This window comes from Triturus cristatus, chromosome 3_2 (genome assembly GCF_964204655.1).
Source record: "Triturus cristatus chromosome 3_2, aTriCri1.1, whole genome shotgun sequence".
NCBI classification, from domain to species: domain Eukaryota; kingdom Metazoa; phylum Chordata; class Amphibia; order Caudata; family Salamandridae; genus Triturus; species Triturus cristatus.
Window position 1 is genome coordinate 289,672,466 of NC_140584.1, and position 7,936 is coordinate 289,680,401.

The 7,936-nt window shown below is 41.7% G+C and overlaps 1 long non-coding RNA gene across 1 annotated transcript; it reads left to right on the top strand.

The window, feature by feature from the left end:
• Positions 1 to 2,810: 2,810 nt before the first annotated feature.
• LOC146857174 (uncharacterized) lies at positions 2,811 to 7,517 on the top strand. The gene is made up of 2 exons (XR_014979544.1): positions 2,811 to 3,044; positions 5,471 to 7,517. It is a non-coding gene; the product is annotated as an uncharacterized LOC146857174 (long non-coding RNA).
• The last annotated feature ends 419 nt before the right edge of the window (positions 7,518 to 7,936 follow it).

Sequence of the window (7,936 nt, forward strand, 5' to 3'; positions counted from 1 at the left end):
CCCTGTGCCTATACATCAGTTGACTTGCTGTTTCCCTGGGTTGTTGCACTGAGGTGACTGTGGTTTGACTTCACTCACTGTGCCAGCCATGTGTGATTTGATGGTCTGAGGGTGTTGGTATATGTTCCTTGTCTTGCATGTGATGTACACATGCTTGGTAGTTTTCTCCTTGGCCTTCCATTTGTGGGCACCTCACTTTAGCTTTCCTATATGTTGCACTCTATTGCTGCTGGCATGTGGTCTGTGTATGTGGCTGTGTCTCAGCGTGTGGTATGTCTGTGTGACTTGGCAGGCTTTGTGTCCAGTGTACTGATTGTTCATTATCTGTGTGTTCATTTTCTACTTGGACTCAGTTTTTTTGACATGTGTGTGGTGATGTGGTGTTTTGGTTACCCTGGCCCTGTGCTTCTGTGCTGTGTTTTTCTGCAGCCACTCCTGCTGTGGCTGTCTCCCTAGTTGTTTGGTATGGGGTGCAGGGTGTGGGTTCACCTGGCTCGTGCATTGGGGAGCACAGGAGGGGCACATGGCATGTCCCTTCATGGGAGGGCTAGTGTGTGTAGGGTGGAGGTGTGGCCTTGTCGTGTTTTTGCACTGCCCATGCCCGGCGCTGACCCTGCCTTCTGCATTGTGCGCATGTTTTCCTGCGTCTTCACCACTGCGGTGATGTGACCGGGACATTACTTCATGATCGCAGTAGATGGGTGACGTGCATGCGGAGGGGTGTTTAGTGACAGGTAGGACATGTGTGGGTACACTTGTGGATGTGTTCCTGTCCCCACCAGGGTGTCTGGTGTAGACAGGAACCCTATCTCAGCCCTGGAGTTGTGTGTTGTAGTTGTGTGCGGAGTTGTTTTATTGCGTACCTGCGGCATCCGCAACAGTCCATGATTTGCTGGTAATGTATCGGGTACAGCACCGGGAAGACGTGTAGAGCTGGATCCATTGCGGTTGGGACCGGGTGGAAGAGACCGGGACTCTGGTTCCGTGCTCTGCTGTGGTGCTTCCGCCGTCTCTGGTTGGGCGGTTTCTTTGCTGCGGTGCGACTGGCTGTTTGGGACATCCTGATTTGTACGGCAGTCGGGACGTCATTCCGCACGGCGGTGAGTCTCCATTGCCTCCCACCGCTGCGGTGGCAGGCGCACTTTGGTGGTTACTGTCGCACCGCAGCGGTCGGGAAATGGGCTATGTTTGGCCATACTAATATGGCGGGCGTGAGGACCATTACTGGCGTGCGGAAAATAGCATTTTCCGCCACTGCCAGCAATGCGGTGGTGCCTCCGCCCGCCATACTAATAGACCCCTTAATCTTTTTAATGTAAATAACTAGGATGTGAATCATCACTTTTGAAACTAAAATTAGTGTGCTCAGAGTGCTTTTCATGCTCAAAATTGGGCAAAATGCAAACTTCTAAGTAGGAGGAAAAGTCTATAAAACTGCAATTTTGGTCTTGGGATTCCTTGAAGAGTTGTTATCCAACATAAGGCCCAATACAATTGAAATTCTGAATTTTTAGGGTCCCAAAAAATCCAATTTCTGATGAAGAAATGATGACAAATGAACCCGAGGAACTTTCTCTGAATGGACAGTAATGGTGAATTTTTAATGTTTAGTCATTCAACCGTAAATGACTCCCGGGTGTGAAACATCTCTTTTGGAACTAAAATAAGTTTGCTTTGAGTCATTTTCATGCTCGAAATTGGGCAAAATACAAGCATCTAAGTAGGAGGAAAAGTCTATAAAATTGCCAATTTTGGTCACTAGGGGGCCTTAACAGTGGTAATTAAAAAATGAGGCACAATACAATTGACATTTTGAATTATTTTTTGTACAGTCCCTAAATAACAATGCCCCCAGACCTGAGGAACTTTCTCACAATGATCAGTAATGGTGATTTTTTAATGTTTAATCATTTGACTGTTAATGACTTTCAGATGTGAATCATCACTTTTGGAACTAAAATAATAGCTTTTAGAGTCATTTTCATGCTTGAAATTGGGCAAAATACAAGCTTCTAAGTAGCAGGAAATGTTTATAAAAATGGCAATTTTGGTCAATGGGAGTCCTTAAAAAGTGGTTATTCAAAATGAGGCATGATACAATTGACATTTTGAATAATTTTTTGTACAGTCTAAAAAACCCAATTCCTGATGAAAAACAATGAACCTGAACTGGAGAAACTTTCTCCGACTGGTCAGGAATAGTGATTTTTTAAAAATATTTAATCTTTTGAATGTACATAACAAGGATGTGAATCATCACTTTTGAAACTAAAATAGGTGTGCTCAGAGTCCTTTTTGTGCTCGAAATTGGGCAAAATGCAAACTTCTAAGCAGGAGGATGTAGTGAAAGAGCCACTCTGGTAGTCTGGCACCCTATGATGACCTCCGACCACCACCATTTTACCTGACTTTAGTGTGTTAATTTACTCTAGCCTTAATGTAAGATGGTCCTGCATATACTTGCTCCTCTTCCGTCCTATATTCTTGCTTTGTTTCTTTGACATGGCCTCATGTCATCCTGCTTTCTGACTTTACCTTGCTTCAAAACTTTTCTGTGTGCACAGTGGTGCTTGTAAGTTGTGCGGATGAGAAACATAGGTGCTGACTATTGCCTTTGACAGGGCCTCATGTCTGACTCTGCCTTGCTGCTGCATGCACAGCAGTGCTTGCAAGTTGTTTGAGTTATTCACATTCAAGGTCTTGCTGTTTTCCTGAGCGATTGTTTTTGTTTAAATGTACTCTGGAAGGCCTTGTGAGAGCTTCGTCTAGACAGAGGCTGGAAGAAGTGCGAATGGAGGAAGAGACTTGAGAGCTCCTTACTGCCATGGAGATGCTTGCTTGGAACTTGGCCAGTTCTGGTAAAATTCCTCTGGCGGTGGGAGGAGGTCTTTCACAAATCATCTAGTGTGTTTAAAGCTGAGGGTTGCAGGCTGAGAAACTGGGAGTTTGGATTCCGAGCGAGGGCAGACGTGTCTATCTCGGATTGAACCCTAGCTTGCTGAGCTCTGAGTCCCCCGGTCAGAAGTGGGCAGTGTATGCACCAGGTGATGTATTTAGTTGTGTGGTTCTTTGATCATTGGAGGTGTTTTCTTTGTGGTGTGGGAGGTGCACATTGAGTACTCCTCTGCTCTATATATATGTATATCTTTCTGATCTCTTGCAGGACGTCCAGTGTATCTTATCTTATATCAGTTATTGCTTATTTATTAATCAGTATAATTATTGATTCATGCCATTAAGATTATAGTTTGCTCAGTTATTGATTCATGCCTTCAGATTATAAGTTTGCTACATATATTTGAATCTTGTGCATTTGGCATCTGAGACAGCCTTTGTTTAGGGAGCATTATGTAATAAACCCCAATCCTTATTCTAAAAGAGGGAGAGAGTCCCTACATTTTATTTTACTTGTTTATTTAAGTGTTTGATACTAATGAATCTGCATTTACTGATATATTTGGCCTACAGTTCTTGCCTTGCCTAAAGGAAGTGCAGGTCAAAGAGCATTTTTAAAGGTGCAGTGGTATATTTGCCTCCCAGGTGGGAGTGCAGGGGTTGGGTGTGGCTTATTGGTGAGAAGCCACATTCATTACATCTTGGCGTCGTGTCTCACAGGATTCGACATTTTTAAAAGGGGAAAAAAGATGTTTTTTAGGAAATCAAAAGCGGACTCTGAGATAACAATTGATTTATTTGGATGGGAAATGGCCCCATATGGTGTGTTAGGCCCTGGGTGGGCTAATTGAGCTGGGCCGAGTGAGAATTGGAGTGTGTGTTTAGGTGTGTTTTGTAAAAAGTGTCTATAATAATTTGATGCATTAAGCAGAAAGGGCTGGATCCCTTTCAAATGTTTATTAAGAAATGCATGAGAAATATGTTCAGATGCAGCGTGAATTTGAGACATGAGAAAAATAGTTTGAAGCCAAAAATATGATCTGATAATGTATAAGTGTTTTGACATAGGAAAAGTGCAAAATTAGAAAAATGTAGAGAGAAATGCATATTTAAATTGAGACAGTGTTATGTATCTTTGTGTTCAAAAAGTGACGTATTTGAAAAGTGCATGTAGGAATGTGCTTTTCCCTTCTATGAGAAAAAGGATAGAGGACAGAGAGAATTAAGATGTGAGCTACTGAGTGAGGGTGTTTCTTTGGACTGTGGGTGTTTAGCTAAAGAGAAGTTGTTTATTTAAAGTTGTGAAAAATACAGTTTGTGCATTAAGCTGTGGCTGGCTTACCATGATCTTGGTGTGATAAGACGGCATTCCACAGATGTGTCCTGGGAGTGGTTGGCACGTAGAAATCTGGCGCAAGGGAAGAAATGAAATACACTGTTCATGCCTCATTGACAGCATCTTTGAGATAAATGTTTGGGAGGCTTGCAAATAGGTGTAGTTTCCCTCCTCACTGCTGCAAAAGAAAGGGATGGGTTGAGAGGACAGAGCAGAAAGGAGAGGGTTTGTTGCTGGCTCTTTGGCCTTGATGATAAGAAAATGAAATTTCAAAGGAGGGGGCCCAGAGCAGACAGAGAGGCATGGTTTGAAGGTAATGAAAATGAACAAAATGCATAAGTTTCACAAGTAGAAATAAAAAGAGAATTAAAACATGTACCGAGCTCCAAGGCCATTTGTTTTGACCAGCTAGGATGTGTCAGATGTGAAACGTGAGCTTAGAGGAACGTGAGGAAAATGAACGGACCAGTTTTTTTTTTTTTTTTAGATTTAACGATCACTGTTCATAGGTATAACTTAGACATCTTAATGAATAATGAATCTTGTTTTACAGGGAGGAATGTTATTTTAGAATCTGAAATGTAGTCAATTCAGGAATATACAGTGTGTTCTTTATAGTTTTTGTAATGCGCAGGGAAAGGAAAATATACAATGTGATTTCTCAGGTCCAAATGAAAAGTCCGAGGGTGGAAATTGATATATAGGATTCCCCAGACTATCAGCTACTGTACATGACAGAACATTTAATTTCCTTACAGATAAAAAGGCTAACAGAGGTGGTGATACAGGATTCAAATTTGGTGTGCATGATTAATTTCAAGCTCCTAGGAGATAAAGACCATACACACAGGTGGGCAGACAATGAAGGGATGTATATCCCCCTAGATTTTCTCAGATTTGTGATTCTGATGTGTCAGAATGCACAAGCCAGACAAGTACCACAAAAGGTGAAGGGCTAAAGGAAAATTACCAGAGCAGATGAAGTGCCTTGGGCTGCTGCCAATTGATAAAGGGAGCACGTATTCAGCAGTGAGTGAAAAAATAGTCCGGAAGGAGACTGCCCCAGCCCTTCTTACTGTGCAGGGAAAAAGAAAGTTTCACTCTCATATCAAGGTTTCAGAGATTAAAGCGTGGGGAGAATTCTCAGACAATTCCCCAGAGCCAGCGGAGAGATATGCAGACAGGAATGCTTTTGAAAAATATTCTTTGCAAGAAAAGTGATGCTTGTTTCTTTTTCAGGTCATGATACCGCGGCGTGTTGGAGTGCGTGTTGCCCAGTCCCCGTGTGAGTGGGACCCCCTTTCCCCCTTACCCTCCCCTTCACCCCCCCCAGCCTGGTGTGATCACCGGACGATGGAAGCTGATGTCCTGTGGCTGAATGGTCTGGATGGGGTTCTCCTTTGTTGAGCAGAATGAACTATGGCGATGGAGATGAAGATCGATGCCAGAAAGCTGTGTCCTACACAGAAAGACTGTTTTTTCAAGCAAAGAGGAAACAACTGAATGTGCTACAATTGGAACTGTTTTCTTCACATGAGGTTGACTTTAAATGCATGAGGGCTGTGTGTTTTTCACACAGAAGAATTGTTATTTTCTTTAGAGAAGAACAGCAGAGACGTTGTGCTACAATTTGAGTAGATGTTTTCTGAGCTAGAGAATGAAAAATAAAAACTGTTGCTGTTGCTTTTAGCAAAATATATAGAACAGCTTGGCTGCTCCAGCAGTAGAAGTTCTAATATTAACCATTAGAGACATTAGGAGATTGAGTTCCAAAGCTTGATTCATTTATTTTGTGTATCCATCAAACATGTATCCAGATATGCATGAGCTATTTCTGTGCTTTCAGTTCAGCACATAAGTTGTTGTCTCAACATGTATTTAGGAAATGTAGTTCTTTACTCACAGTTGTGTTCTAAAATGCATTTCTTTCAGTTTTAGTTGTGTTTCTTCAGTTCTGAAATGCAGTTTTTTAATCATGGCTATGTTTTCAGGTACAACTTGCTTTCCAGTAATGCTGATCACATGCATTTTTATATTTGTGTCTTTCAGTTATAAAATGAGGTTTTTCACTTATAGTTGTGTTTCCAATTAAGGAATGCAGTTTTTGTGCTTTCTCTAGTGGTGGTGTCTTTAGTTAAGAGGTTTAGTTTTTGATATGTGGTAATGGTGATGGTCGAAGGTCATGGGGTAGAATGTAGTGAAAGAGCCACTCTTGAAGTCTGGCACCCTATGATGACCTCCGACCACCACCATTTTGACTGACTTTAGTCTGTTATTTTACCCTAACCTTAATGTAAGATGGTCCTGCATATACTTGCTTCTCTTCCGTCCTGTAATCTTGCTGTCTTTCTTTGACATGGCCTCATGTCATCCTGCTTTCTGACTTTACCTTGCTTCAAACTTTTCTGTGTGCACAGAGGTGATTGTAAGTTGTGCGGATGAGAATTATAGGTGCTGACTATTGCCTTTGACAGGGCCTCATGTCAGTGCTTGCAAGTTGTTTGGGTTATTCACATTCAAGATCTTGCTGTTTTCCTGACCGATTGTTTTTGTTTAAATGTACTCTGGAAGGCCTTGTGAGAGCTTCAAGACAGAGGCTGGAAGGAGTGCGAATGGAGGAAGAGACTTGAGAGCTCCTTACTGCCATGGTGATGCTTGCTTTGAACTTGGCCAGTTCTGGTAAAATTCCTCTGGCGGTGGGAGGAGGTCTTTCACGAATCTTCTAGTGTGTTTAAAGCTGAGGGTTGCAGGCTAAGAAACGGGGTGTTTGGATTCCGAGCGAGGGCAGACGTGTCTATCTCGGATTGAACCCTGGCTTGCTGAGCTCTGATCCCTGGCTGTGATTTCCCCGGTCAGAAATGGGCAGTGTATGCACCAGGTGATGTATTTAGTTGTGTTGTTCTTTGATCATTGGAGGTGTTTTCTTTATGGTGTGGGAGGTGCACACCCAGAGTACTCCTTTGCTCTATATACATGTATATCTTGCTGATCTCTTGCAGGACGTCCAGTGTATCTTATCTTATATCAGTTATTGCTTGTTTATTAATCAGTATAATTATTGATTCACGCCATTTAAATTATAGTTTGCTCAGTTATCGATTCATGCCTTCAGATTATACGTTTGCTACATATATTTGAATCTTGTGCAAATGGCATCTGAGATAGCCTTTGTTTACAGAGCATTATGTAATAAACCCAAAGCCTTATTCTAAAAGAGAGAGTCACTACATTTTATTTTACTTGTTTATTTAAAAGTGTTTGATACTAATAAATCTGCGTTTACTGATATATTTGGTCTACCGTTCTTGTCTTGCCTAAAGGAAGTACTGTTCAAAGAGCATTTTTAAAGGTGCAGTGGTATATTTGCCTCCCAGGTGGGAGTGCAGTGGTTGGGTGTGGCTTATTGTTGAGAAGCCACATTCAATACAGAGGAAAAGTCTATAAAATGGCAATTTTGGTCACTGGGATTCCTTAAAAAGCGATTATCCAACATAAGGCTCAATACAATTGAAATTTTGAATCATTTTTAGTATGGTCCCCAAAAAATCCAATTTCTGATGAAAAAATGATGTCAAACGGACCTGAGGAACTTTCTCCGAATGGACAGTAATAGTGAATTTTGAATGTTTCATCTTTCAAGTGTAAATGACTCCCAGATGGGAATCATCACTTTTGGAACTAAAATAGGTGTGCTTAGAGTCATTT